Here is a 13,989-nt window from a genome sequence, read left to right as displayed (position 1 = left end):
GATTTGCTACCAAATGGCACCAGCCAATCAGCCAAGTGGCAAAATTCCTACCAGGCCCCCGCTCCAAGGCAAACGACCCTATGACAGGCATAGCAAGGTCAAGCGATCAAGGAAAAAAACACACCCTATTAAAGGGAGGGAGGGCGGGTGCAAAATGGCCAAGAGGACGTCCCCACGTCTGGCCCCTATATTTAAAGCCTCTGATCCCTCCTCCGAATTGGCAACAATCTAAATTCCCCAGCAACCCAATTAACCCCTTAAAGGCTAGGGTTGCTGACCAAATTTGCCTAGTCATGGCAGGGTGGCCTGTTCCCCCAACCGCAACATGTGCTCTCTGTTAGGGAGAACACGCTTTATGACTCCTATCATGCCTGACCGCTGGCCATGCTGGCTGATGGAAGTTGGAGTCCGAAACATCTAGAGGCTGTTCATGCATGTTTACTCAGAAGTAAATGCTGTTGTGTTTAATGAGGCTTGCTTCAATGAAGCATAACCACTGCTTTTTTTCTTTAAAAAAATGTTTAGGGGTACTCTCATTTTCCTACTCATATTGAAATACTGCCCCTCAATGAGGCCAAACTTAGATTCACAAAATGTTTAGGGGTATGCGTACCCCTGCGTCCCCCCCAGGGGAAAAAAAAGCACTGGGAGTAACACGGCAGCATGGAACATATTGCAGTATATATAGGGATCACAACCAGAATGCATTAATTGAAGCTATTCATAGAGTGGAAGATGATAGCTAGCTCCTCATCTCCTAATAGCTCAGGAGTAAATTGCCAATTGTTGATCAAGTTATTAATGTGACATATAGCCTATATCGTTTTCCTTTACCATGCCCTTATAATCAAGTGATGGTAAGGGAGTTATTCCAGGAGATTGCTTCTGTCGAAATATTTCCAAGTTTTTAAAATGGCTAATACCTGAGTATCTTTACATATCTCTTTCTGCAATTTGTTATGCCAGTACTAAATAACATGTCTTAAAGGCATTCTGCATGACAATTGTTCCAGTCAGACCGCCTTATCGATATTACACTGATGCACAGTAGCTGCCAAATTGGCAGCGTGATCATTGCATCAGGAATATGCAACTGGATTCCACAATGTGGTTCAAGATATTCAGTGCTTTTTTCTGGTGGTACTCAATGATACCAGCAACTCCACCCCCACCCCACCCCGCTATCTTGCTCCCGCCCAGGTAAGCAACCTTAGGAGCACAACCTTGAGTATCAGAAGTCAGTGGCATGTGCTGCTCTTCTAATCTCTTTCTATCCCTATGCACCATGGAGGCGTACACTTCATGCCAGACACCACCACATCACAGTCAATGACAATAATAATAATAATAATAATAATAATAATAATAATAGAGAAATCACTACAGTTCCCAGGATTCATGGGGGAGAGAGGCTACAAAGAGGACAACACTAGTCACTCAGCCACCTTTGCTGCAAGATGTCTTCTGAGAATATAATTCTCCCAACTTGTAGGGTTTTATGGTGGCCCATTGGGAGAGAAAGACTCTATGTCTCGGCATACACAGGGAGGATTGTGCAGAATATGTCAGAAATACGTGGGAGGAATTGGGTAGAGCGGTGTGGAGGGTGAGGAGAACTGACAGGGGGAAAGCTAGATGGAGGTAGAAACTTTGCTGCTACACGGTGAGTACTGGCACCATTTTTCCTAGAATAAAGGCACTGAAGATATTCATGTCTTGTTTCCTTCCCATATAAAAGTTTAATGCTGTTTTCAGTTGTTGTTTTTTGCTGGTTTTGCAAGATAGGTCGGGGGACTGTGACTGAATGTGCGGAAAACAAAAATAATGGCTTTTCAATAAAAGTCATTTTGACTCTATTTCTTCATCCTGTCTGTGATCCACAGAGATCCGTTCTGCAGAACCCTTTTGCAGACTCTGATAACTGTGCATAATTGATATTTACCATTATTTAAAACTCTATAGCTGTGCATTTATTTATATGTGCCTTCCAATTTGGCTGTGTAATCTGGTTTGTGAACTAATTCCTAGAGACATGTGTTTGATTTCTCAATGTGGCTACTTTATTTTTTTTCAAGCTAAATAGGTTTAAGCTACAGATTGCTTTCAAACAAGAGAGAATTTGAGGTAATTGTGTAGATGATTTAGTGCCACATTTGAATCCATGACTCCATCAGTAGGAGTATTTTCGAGGCAATATAATCCACTTAATCCAAGGTGTTGCCGAGTTTCTACTTCTCATGTATTTATCTCTTTTAAATTTAGGCATAAGATTGTGGGCATTGGATCCAACTAAGTTCTCGTCAAAGTAGACCCTTTGGACTTAATGGAGTCCTTCAGAACTCTGTGGAAATTATTTCTCAACAGTCTGCACCCCTCTTTCGGGCACGCAAACTGGGGTGGAATCTACACACATATTTTTTAAAAAATGCTGTGAAAATGCCTTTTTTAAAAGTTTTGAAAAATACATTGAATTTTGCATAGCTCACTTTTGCCACCTAGTGTCACATTTCTATATTTCACTTTACAAGACAGTTAAAATGTTTTGTTTCCAGTGGTTGGTGTCTTTGTTTTGTCCAAGGGAGCCCTCGGATTTTTCCTGCAACAGTGGCTGAGTCCTAAGATGACCATTTCAATTAATTTCGCCGAGGAAGGAGAAATTCTCCGACAGTTGTTTCAGGGTGGTGCTCACCAGGAACAGTGGCAGTAGCATAGCTTCTTTTTTGTAGTTTGCTTTTCTTTTTTTGCTGCCTCTGCAAGTGAAAGCAGTAGCGACTAGAGGGGCAGCTGGCTAGAATTTTGCATTCCTGACAATGCCCTGGACCTAGCAGGGAAGAGGAAGGAAGGGGAAGCCACTAACAAACACAATATGGTTGAAAACCTTCAAAGAAAATCTGCAAAGTAGCCTTTTTTTTTCCTAAGGGGGGAGGGGGGCCATATATTTTCTCAAAAAGAAGTCTTCAGGAATTTTCTTTTGGCTCAGCTCAGTTCTGTGATTCTCATCAATAAATATGAATCCTAAATATGGAGTGATGGGCTTATTCATACAGCTGGATTGTTCAAATGGATTGCAACTATATTATTGCAAGTACTTTCTTGCAACTCCCGTGAGTGAGGAATAAGAAATGATGAGTCCTTCCTATGTCTATTTCTCTGTAAGTGATGAACGTCTACGTCAAGTATGAGGGGTTGCATGCTGCAAATATTCACTATTTCCCACTCTAGATAAATATCTAGCATGGTCAATAGGCTTGTGATCAGTTTTAACAGTGGGGGAGAAAACAATCAGTGATTCATTGTGCAAGATATTGTACTAATTAACAACGTTTGATTCACATTGCGGTCTGGGCATTTAATCAGGGGACAAAATACAATAAATCCTAGTGACTCTTTTTGACTGGGGAACCTAGTGCAAAAACTAATTTGGTGTTTTTGAATGGGTAATCATGTACATTCTCATGCAGTTTTGCAACATTTTGATATTTTTTTAAAAAAGTTAAAAATTAATTCATATTTATTTATTAAATTTCTAGCTTGCCATTCCTCCCAGTGGAGCCCAGGGGAGCATACAGTCCAATAGCAAAGCAATTTAAGCATTTTTTAAAAATACATTATGCCCTTCTATGCATTTTATAAGAAAACTACCTGCTCATTTCCTTACTATCTGAAATCCAAACATCTCTGTGCAACCTGCCTTAAGGAAGCTCTTGCACTGAACAAGGTACTTTTTAGTATGTGTATGCAAAGTGAAACAAGGATGGCAAATTATGAACATCCCAGGCATGCCAAAACCAACCCATGTTTGGAGAAAGATGCAAGGGCATCATTAAGAAAGATGGAAATTTGGAGAGAGAGGGAAATTGAAAAGTTTCACATATGCCACCATATTATGATGCTTTGGCATCGGACTGCAGAAGATCCAAAACTCATGATCAGGATCTACATTTGTGTTGCAGATGTGAACAATAACTAAAAGAAAATGTGGTTTCACATCCATTCCTAATATATGTGCGCATAGGAGGTGAAAGAGAGAAGAGGGAGGATGTGTATTGTTTTGAAAGTGTATACAGTCCAGAATGATAATATTTGACAAGATCGAGTGTAGCCCCAGAACAATCTGGGTGAGACTAGATGATCAAAACCAAAAACAAAGCGAAGAGAAAAATTCAATCAGCAGCTGTTGCAGACCCCCCCAGGACAATACGAGAAAATATTCATTGAGCAACAACTGAGTTGTTCAAAACCACACAGCACTTTCCCAGAGGGGACTTTAACTGTCCAAACATCTGTTGGATGACAAATAAAGCTACTGTAAATATGGATCAGCAAATAGTTTCCTGGCCAAAAACAGGGGAGGAAAAAACAACCACGGACCCAGGAAAGAAATCCTAGCTGCTGTGTTTTGGAGAGAGCTGCTTTATAGCTCAGAGAAGGCAGTGCTGGTATTGCTTCTTAGGAAAGCAGGTTCAAAAGCATTGCTTTCCCTTAATGGTGGCAGCATGGCTGAGAATATATGAAGGCATCTAGCAAGCTTGCTTCAAGCAAGATGCAAAATGAAGGCACGGCAAAGATGCAACACAGATGGCAAGGAGGCACATATGAAGGAACCCAAGAGAGCTTTGGCGGAGTGCAGGAATTGGGAATCAAAGGATTTGGATGCCGGAAAGGTTTGCTAACCCATGCCCTGCCTGAGTTGTCTTTCTACTCGCAATCCAAGCATTACATGCATTCCTACGTAATCCTACATACTCACAGCAAATTCTTTCTCCAAGTGTGAATCCTTATGTACCGTATTTTTCGCTCTATAAGACGCACCAGACCACAAGACGCACCTAGTTTTTGGAGGAGGAAAACAAGAAAAAAATATTCTGAATCCCAGAAGCCAGAACAGCAAGCGGGATCGCTGCGCAGTGACAGCAGCAATCCCTCTTGCTGTTCTGGCTTCTGGGATAGCTACACAGCCTGCATTCGCTCCATAAGATGCACACACATTTCCCCTTACTTTTTAGGAGGGAAAAAGGGAGTCTTATAGAGCAAAAAATACGGTATATGAACATTTAAGTGCTGGCACGATTCATGCACAAGAGGAAGATATAAGCTGAATCGGGGAACTCCAAGTACACATTTTAGACAGAATCCCTTGGAGGGGAGGTGATGCCCACACCCCCAAAAAAGCAGTCCAGTGAGGGTCATGCAAGAGGGAATAACAGAAGGGAGCTGGAGTATCTAAGAAAAGGCCTGGCTGGCTGGCACCCTTGAAGTGTGGACTTCCTGGATTCCCAACACAGAGATTGCTGCTCCCTGACAGAGGGAGGTGACATGGAGGTCAGCAAAGTGCAGACGCCGCAGCGGGAGGCTAGGATTGGCTCTGCCTCTGTGCCTGCACTTCACAGACCACCCCACCCTGTCACCTCACTCTTCCCCCTCTCAGTTACTGGCAGCAACTTCTGTGTTAGGAAGCCAGGTGAGTGACATTGCCCCACTAGCTGCTACCGATTGAGGCTTCCTACCTGTGAACCAGGCAACCTACAATATAACAACTATCTTATTTTTTTATTTTTATTTTTTAAAAATATATATATATACTTTTCAAGTTTATAAAAAGGTAAAGGTAAAGGTCCAGTCGTGGACGACTCTGGGGTTGTGGCGCTCATCTCGCTTTATTGGCCGAGGGAGCCAGCATACAGCTTCTGGGTCATGTGGCCAGCATGACTAAGCCGCTTCTGGCGAACCAGAGCAGTGCATGGAAACGCCATTTACCTTCCCGCCGGAGCAGTACCTATCTATCTACTTGCACTTCGTGTTTTCAGACTGCTAGGTTAGCAAGAGCAGGGACCGAGCAGCAGGAACTCACCCCATCATGGGGCTTCGAAGCACCGACCTTCTGATCAGCAAGCCCAAGAGGCTCAGTGGTTTAACCCACAGCGCCACCCATGTCCCTTTCAAGTTTATACATTTCACAAATTTTACAACCATTTTGATATTTCAAAACTTGACTTCCTCCTCTTTCTGTGGCTCCTTAAATTTATTTTTACTACCTTCTGCATATCCAAATGAACTTAATTTGCTCACTTACTCATCTTCTTTAAATAAATACTCTTATGAAACTGCAGGTTGTTACAGGAATCCTGCCAATGTTTTTATCTGTTTACAATTTATCTGTAAATATTTAATAAACCATTTCCATTCTTTTATTTAAAAAATTGTAATCTTGATTTCTTATTCTTCCAGTAAGTTTCGCCATTTCTGCATATTCCATAAGTTGTTTTTTTTTTTTTAATCCATTCTTCCTTTGCTGGAACTTCTGTTTCTTTCCATAATTTAACAACAATCTAGAGGGGAAAGGAGAGGAGAGGAGGTGTGAAAAAAAGACATGAATGTGAAAATGGGGATGTAAAGGAGGGGTGCAGAACAGAAGCAACTTTAGAAATGGGGAGACGACAAGTGGGATTAGTAATCGCATCAGAGGGGAGTTCTAAGGGGTTTCGTGGAGTCTGTGTACAAGAGGGTCACGAAGGAAGGAGGCAGCAGCACAGGAATGGGGCTGAAGGTGAAAATGAGGGGCAAAAGGGTAGTTTGTTTGCAAGAGGGTGACAGAAAAGGAGGGAGATGAAGAGACATGGCAATGGGGTTGGAAGTGGCAGGGCAAGTTGCAGAGTGATGTTCTGCAGAGCCACTTCCGCCCTGCAGAGGAGGTGGGATGCTGTCAGAATCTCCACTCAACCGAGCTGATAAAGCTCATCCTCCTCTGGCCGAGTCCTCCAGAATTGCCTCCGACGTGATTGACGACCTGAGCCTCTGATAAGGCTCCAGGCACATTCCCCATTCAGCAGAGAATCCAGCACAGGGAAGAGACAAGAAGGTATGAGCTACATGCTAGGTTTTATTGCCAAGCTATGCAGACAGAAAAGAAATACACATCCTCTCTCTGTGAGAGCAGAGAGCAACCAAACAACAAAGGAACAGGAAACCAGTAACATTACATCCGTCTCCTGTCTTTGGTGAGACTTCGAACAATCTGGAATCCCAGGAATGTAAACAGAGACCTGTGACTCCAACAGCACTGCTGAGTGGCAACACACAGAAACCAACAGGTGCGTGATTGGGGGAATTCCCAGCCACGTCACCCTCTGGCCAGCCAATCGGCTGGCTCTGGGGGCATGGCCTGCCCTATTTAAGGCAGGCGTGACCGGGGATCTCCCTCTTTTGCTGTCTACCAGCCATTGTTCTGTAGATGGAAGAGGGGAGGAAGCGGCATCACCTGCCCTGCATATTGAAGGGTAGTCCGATAAAGGATTCCAGGGGCCCTGTCTGAATCCTATGGAGGTGAGGGCCTAAGGCACACCCCCTAGTGGTGACCCCAGGGGAGTTCCTAGTTGATGTGCATCAGCAGGACTTCCCCCTACCAGTGGTTAACCCTTCCCAGACTTCAAGCGAACAGGCTGAAGTTGGATATAGTCGGTTAGGACCAATGCCTAAGCCAATACTGCTCATCCCCTATAACCAATAAGGTTGTGGCCTTATTTAGCCCATTAACCTTAATAATTGTGTCATGTGTCTTTATTTCCACTGGGGGGGCGGGAACTCGCCACGCAACTGAGTGGTGCTGCAGAATAGAAGAAAGAAGCAGTTGCAGAAATAGGGTTGGGAAGGGGCAAAATGGGCTTAGTAGTCCATGAGCTGGGAAGGGGGAAATCTAGGGAATTCCCATGGTGGTGGGTGGCAGGGATTGGCAGCTGGACCAGGGGGGCAGAGTCCCCTCTCCTCCCCATGTCTCTCTGTGTGTACACACACATTCATTTGAAAGTGCTTCCTTGACACAGATAATTGAATTCTGTCATATTTATCCTTTGAGCCTTCCCACCAAGGTGGTTTCAAGAAGGACGGAAACGGGAAAGTGCCTTTTAAGGTATTACTGTATTACTTTTCAGTCTGCAGGGAACACTTACTGGGTTTTGCTATTGTCTTTCGGTTTAGAGAAATATTTACATGTGCAGAAAAAAAGAGCTCTCCAGCCTCACAGATAAGAACATTAATGCAGCCACTTACATGCTAGATTTATGCATGTCTTTTGAAGCTCATGCCTATTATACTCAGTGTAAATACACATAAGATCTCCAGTGTATCCATTTATTTTATTTTATTTTATTTTATTTTATTTTATTTTATTTTATTTTATTTTATTTTATTTTATTTTATTTTATTTTATTTTATTTTATTTTATTTTAATGTAGAATGGGCCCTTTTAGGGCTAACAATGTCTTGATTTCACTGGCAATATCCAGCATGAGGAGCTTCTTTTCTACAATTTTAGGATTTCTATCAAAAGTAGGAGAATTTAGGCTGCAATCCTGTATATATGTAATTGCAAGCAGTGAGGTGGCCAAGCTTGCTTATGATAGCAAATTGTACAGGCTGAACAAAAGGGGATTATCAGGAATACCAAAAGTATATTTTCAAACTGGGTGAAAAGGCATTAAAATGACTAATGCAATTCAGTGTAAGTAAATATAAAATGACGCATGTGGGGGCTAAATCCTGCCCCCCCATTTCATATTTGCACTCATTGTGTCTGAACTGGTGGTGACTGACTGGAAGGTGACATCAGGATCATAGTGGGTAGGTGATGGATGAAGATGTGGCCAAAGGGATAAGAGGGAAATTCCTGTTAGGGATGACTAGGAAAGGAGTTGAAAACGAAACTGCAAATATCATAATACTGAAAATACCAATCTATGATGCAGCTGCACTTGGAATACTGTGTATTGTATAGTGCAGTGGGAAAGGGTGACAAAAATGATCAGGAAAGTGAGGAAAGTCCTTTTGACAAAAAAATTGAACTAGTCCTGTTTAAGATCATCCAGATGAACTTTTTAGTTTATTAACATTTTATCCTTGGCAATAGATAGATGATGATAGATGACAGATAGATAGATGATAGATGATAGATAGATAGATGATAGATAGATAGATAGATAGATAGATAGATAGATAGATAGATGATAGATAGATAGATAGATAGATAGATGATAGATAGATTAGATAGATAGATAGATAGATAGATAGATAGATAGATAGATGATAGATAGATAGATGATAGATAGATAGATGATAGATAGATAGATAGATAGATGATAGATGATAGATAGATAGATATAGATGATAGATAGATATAGATAGATAGATATAGATAGATAGATAGATGATAGATAGATAGATAGATGATAGATAGATAGATAGATAGATAGATAGATAGATAGATGATAGATAAATAGATAGATGATAGCTAGCTGATAGCTAGCTGATAGATTAGATAGATAGATAGATAGATAGATAGATAGATAGATAGAGAGAGAGAGAGATAGATAGATAGATAGATAGATAGATAGATAGATAGATAGATAGATGATAGATGATAGATAGATAGATAGATAGATAGATAGATAGATAGATAGATAGATGATAGATAGATAGATATAGATAGATAGATAGATAGATGATAGATAAATAGATAGATGATAGCTAGCTGATAGCTAGCTGATAGATTAGATAGATAGATAGATAGATGATAGATGATGATAGATAGATAGATAGATAGATGATAGATAGATAGATAGATAGATAGATAGATAGATAGATAGATGATAGATAGATGATATAGATAGATGATGATAGATGATAGATAGATATAGATATGAGAGAGAGAGAGAGAGAGAGAGAGAGAGAGAGAGATGATAGATGGAGCATTAGTAAGGCTGTTGTGTTGAAGTCTGTACTTCAAAATAAATCAGGATGATACACAAGTAATAATACAAAGTTAGTCGTCAGGTGAAGTTCGACCCATAATTGCTCCTCTTGGAAGAGAGCAAATCTTAGTTCTACACAAAAAAGCTAACATTTTGATAAAGAACAACTAAGTTGCAGCAACATTTTTAACATAAATGTACCGGTATAAAAAATAATCAAAAGTTGCACAACGCTCCTTGACATAGTGTGTCATTTCATGGGATCAACAAGGGATTTCATCTCAAAATCCTATTTACAGTAGAGTCTGAATCTGAAGAGGAGAACCTTGCCACACTCTTGGTTCCCATTAGACCACAGCTTGCAGGAATCATGTCGGAAGTGCTCAGTTTTGTAAAGGTAAAGGTAAAGGTACCCCTGCCCGTACGGGCCAGTCTTGCCAGACTCTAGGGTTGTGCGCCCATCTCACTCAAGAGGCCAGGGGCCAGCGCTGTCCGGAGACACTTCCGGGTCACGTGGCCAGCGTGACATCGCTGCTCTGGCGAGCCAGAGCCGCACACGGAAACGCCGTTTACCTTCCCGCTGGTAAGCGGTCCCTATTTATCTACTTGCACCCGGAGGTGCTTTCGAACTGCTAGGTTGGCAGGCGCTGGGACCGAGCAGCGGGAGCGCACCCCGCCGCAGGGATTCGAACCGCCGACCTTTCGATCGGCAAGTCCTAGGTGCTGAGGCTTTAACCCACAGCGCCACCTGCGTCCCTGCCTCAGTTTTGTAAAATACCCAATAAGACAACAAGAAGAAGAAGAAGTTGTTGTTGGGTTTTTTTTAATTTGGCCCCTGTGAAGCTGTATCTCATCAGAAGCTAATGAAAGTGTATCTTTTTATTATTATTTCAGTCGTTCTTGAGTGACTCCAACTTTCCCTGGTCCCTAGCCAATGGAATTCATCTCCGTGTGAATGTCTGCAGAACTACAACCACTAAGGTGCGATTCATAATTCTGGAGGATCCTGATGTGCTTGAAGAAGCTCTGTTCTCTTATTTGCCAAGGCAGGCATCCCCAAACTCGGCCTCCCAGCTGTTTAGGGACTACAATTCCCATCATCCCTGAGCACTGGTCCTGTTAACTAGGGATGATGGGAGTTGTAGTCCCCAAACAGCTGGAGGGCCGAGTTTGGGGATGAGCCTGTGCTAAGAAATGATCTTTTCAGGTACTGGGAGGTCTTGATTCCATGCAACACTAATTACCTGAGATATTTCCTGGTGCAGCCACTGAACTAGAAGTAGAGTTGTCGACCAGCCATATCTGGAGGGCACTATATTGACTACCTCTGTATTAAGCATAGACCTTGATATCCTTGGTCATGCACCCAGAAGCTACCAATTCATTATGGTGGTGCGTGAAGGCAAAGAACACAGGTTAATCCTTTGAGCTGAACAGCTTTTATTCTAATTCCTTCAGTATCTCCCATCTCTGTGAATCTTTCTGCCTTACCCCCAATTTAGCATTATATTTGGGTGGTTGGGAGGTGGTGGTGCTGGAACAGGTTAGTTGCGATATTCATCACGCAGGGTAAGGATTTACATTCCTTTTGTCAGCGAGTAAACGGTTCTAAGCATCTGCAGTCAGAGCCCAGCAGCTTAACAGTTTCGTCCCTGCCCTGACCGCATAATTGTTAAATTGTGCATGTAAAATGGCTTCAGGATATTCTCTGCTTCTTCCAGCAGGTTATCAGGGAAAACCTGCCAAAAAACATTGCGGTGTTTATATATCCTTTAGGTTAGGAACTCAAAGGTCAATAGTTGCCAAAAGCGTTTTTTTGCTGGGCAACTGCTACTTTTCTCAAGCTTCACAACCCGCCTCAGCCGCAGTGATCCTTATAATACACATAAACACACAAACGCACATCTTGCAGACCTTTCCGCTATGACCAAGCAACTTTGGTTTACTCAGGTATTCTATCCCTCTTTTTGCTCCAATTAATCATGATGATTAATTAGCTGCATAAGTGGGTATTACATGCTGCTCCAGTCAGCTTACATCCTCTAACATTACTAGTCTATTTCTTTTGGCTATAAACATCCCCACTGAAACTTATTTTTACATGTAACAATGCAAAGATATAATTACCTTTCATGGGGCACGATTCTCACAGTATATGCATAATGTATGTACTGTTTGTCGTTTTTGCTCTACAGGTAATTTATTGTTTAAAACGGGCAAACGGAGGATGGCTGAGCATTCTCAGATGCTAGTCTAGTGCAAGTCTTGAAGTCCTCCGTCTTCAGGGAATCACTTCCACAGAGTTGCTTAGAAAGACAAACGCGAGACTTTCCCAAGTTAAATAAACGGAGAGCTCGTCTTTAAAGTACCGCCGGCTCTGTGTTCTAGGATTTATTTCTATTGAACTACCCGTGCAAGGGATAAAAACAACCTCCAGTTGTTGTTTTTTTAAGCACTTTTATCACCTGAAAACCTTTCATGTAAAAATAAAGGGGTACAGAAAAGTTTTAGAAATCTCGGCATATTCCAGTTAGTACTGTGCACAAAATCTGTGGACACTGGAATGAGATGACCATTTATCCAGATTTGTGCAGGGGGAAGAGAAATTATCCTGCTAATAGGCGTGTCTTCAGAATATGACAGAAATTCAGGTGTCAGACACACTTCTGTGGGGAGGGAATTACACAACCTAGGAGCTGCCGAAGATAAAGCTCTGTCCTGGGCTGCCACTTCCACCCCACACTTTTGAGGATGGTGAACCATCTGCTATCTTAACACCTAAGGGGGGTCTCTAGGGAAGGAGGCACTCTTTCATATATTTGGAGCCTAAGTGGCAACAGCAGCAAATGTGTTGGCAGTGTTCTCCAGTGTTGGAATGGAGATGGTGTTCATCACAAAAGATAGTAGATATCATGCCCTCTGACATTTCTCCAGTGAAAATAGGGACATCCCATTCCATAATGAAAATTTTACTATTTATACCCCACACATCTTATTGGGTTGCCCCAGCACTTTGGGCAGCTTCCAACATATATAAAAACATAATAAAACATTAAACATATAGGATTGCCTTCGGAAGGTTCAGGGGTTGGATAACTCCATACCCTCCAACATTTCTCCAATGAAAATAGGGACATTCTAAGGAAAAGTGGGACATTCTGGGATCAAATCAGGGATGTCCCTAGAAAATAGGGACACTTGGAGGGTCTGGCATATATATTTTTGTCTTTCTCTACTATCTGGATCAGGAGAAGCAGAGGAGGTGCCAAACCAATGTCTGCGGGGGAGTAATGGGCTGGTTGTTTCAGGTGTCTCTAACTTCAACACTTTTATTTTGTTGCTTTCTTTTGTTGTTAGGTGAAGACACATCTGTTTGTCCAGGCCTTTGGGGAGCCCTGAGGTGCATTGGATGCTGAGAGTAATCTGCATTTTCTGTTGCTGCTTTTTGGTTTTATCCCTGTGTTTTAATTTTATTGTGATTTATATTTTTGCACCTGTCTTTTTATCCATTTTCATATTGCTGTTTTTCATGTATCTGTATTTTGAGCCCTGAGACACTGAAGCAGAGGGCAGATTGCAAATGATTTTAATGATGAAGTACAATGAAAATATTTGGAGAAAAGTCTGCAAAGAGGCCTTCTTCTAAGGGTTTGAGGAAAAAGAAAAATCTCAGAACTTTTCTCAGAAAAACATCTTGACCCAGTTCTAGTTTTAATGACAGATGCCTGAACTGTAACCCCTGCCATCCCTTCTTCTTTCCTGCAGTGTGGATTATGAATTTGAAGTGACACGAGTACAGTGGTACCTTGGGTGAAGTACTTAATTCGTTCCGGAGATCTGTACATAACCTGAAACTGTTCTTAACCTGAAGCACCACTTTAGCTAATGGGGCCTCCTGCTGCTGCCGCGCCACCGGAGCACGATTTCTGTTCTCATCCTGAAGCAAAGTTCTTAACGTGAAGCACTATTTCTGGCTTAGTGGAGTCTGTAATCCGAAGCATATGTAACCCGAGGTACCACTGTACTTAATTTGTACAGGACAGGTTTGCTGAAAGACTATGGAGGGGTTTATTTAGAGCAAATACATAACTTACGCTGATATCAGCTGCAGTGGCACAAGACTGTTGTGGCTTGGTTCTTTTGGCCAGATCTCCCCATTGCAATGAAGCTATGTTGAAGAGCTTATCAAGATCTGAATTGCAGTGCATCTGTAGTATTCCATGAAACTGGCTTTTGCCTTAGATGA

The 13,989-nt window shown here is 41.9% G+C and overlaps 1 long non-coding RNA gene across 1 annotated transcript in view; it reads left to right on the top strand.

The window, feature by feature from the left end:
• LOC310843135 overlaps nucleotides 1–13,368 on the top strand; it is a 45,047-nt gene extending 31,679 nt beyond the window's left edge. The window contains exons 2-3 of the long non-coding RNA XR_014563518.1: nucleotides 10,638–10,724; nucleotides 13,101–13,368. This is a non-coding gene — a long non-coding RNA (uncharacterized lncRNA). The remainder of the gene's footprint in view (nucleotides 1–10,637; nucleotides 10,725–13,100) is intronic.
• Nucleotides 13,369–13,989: the final 621 nt, after the last annotated feature.

The sequence above is a fragment of the Podarcis gaigeae genome (genome assembly GCF_964106915.1).
Source record: "Podarcis gaigeae genome assembly, chromosome: 4".
Taxonomy (NCBI): Eukaryota; Metazoa; Chordata; class Lepidosauria; order Squamata; family Lacertidae; genus Podarcis; species Podarcis gaigeae.
Note: the sequence above shows the minus strand (reverse complement) of the source record. Positions and strands in the feature narration are given on the sequence as shown.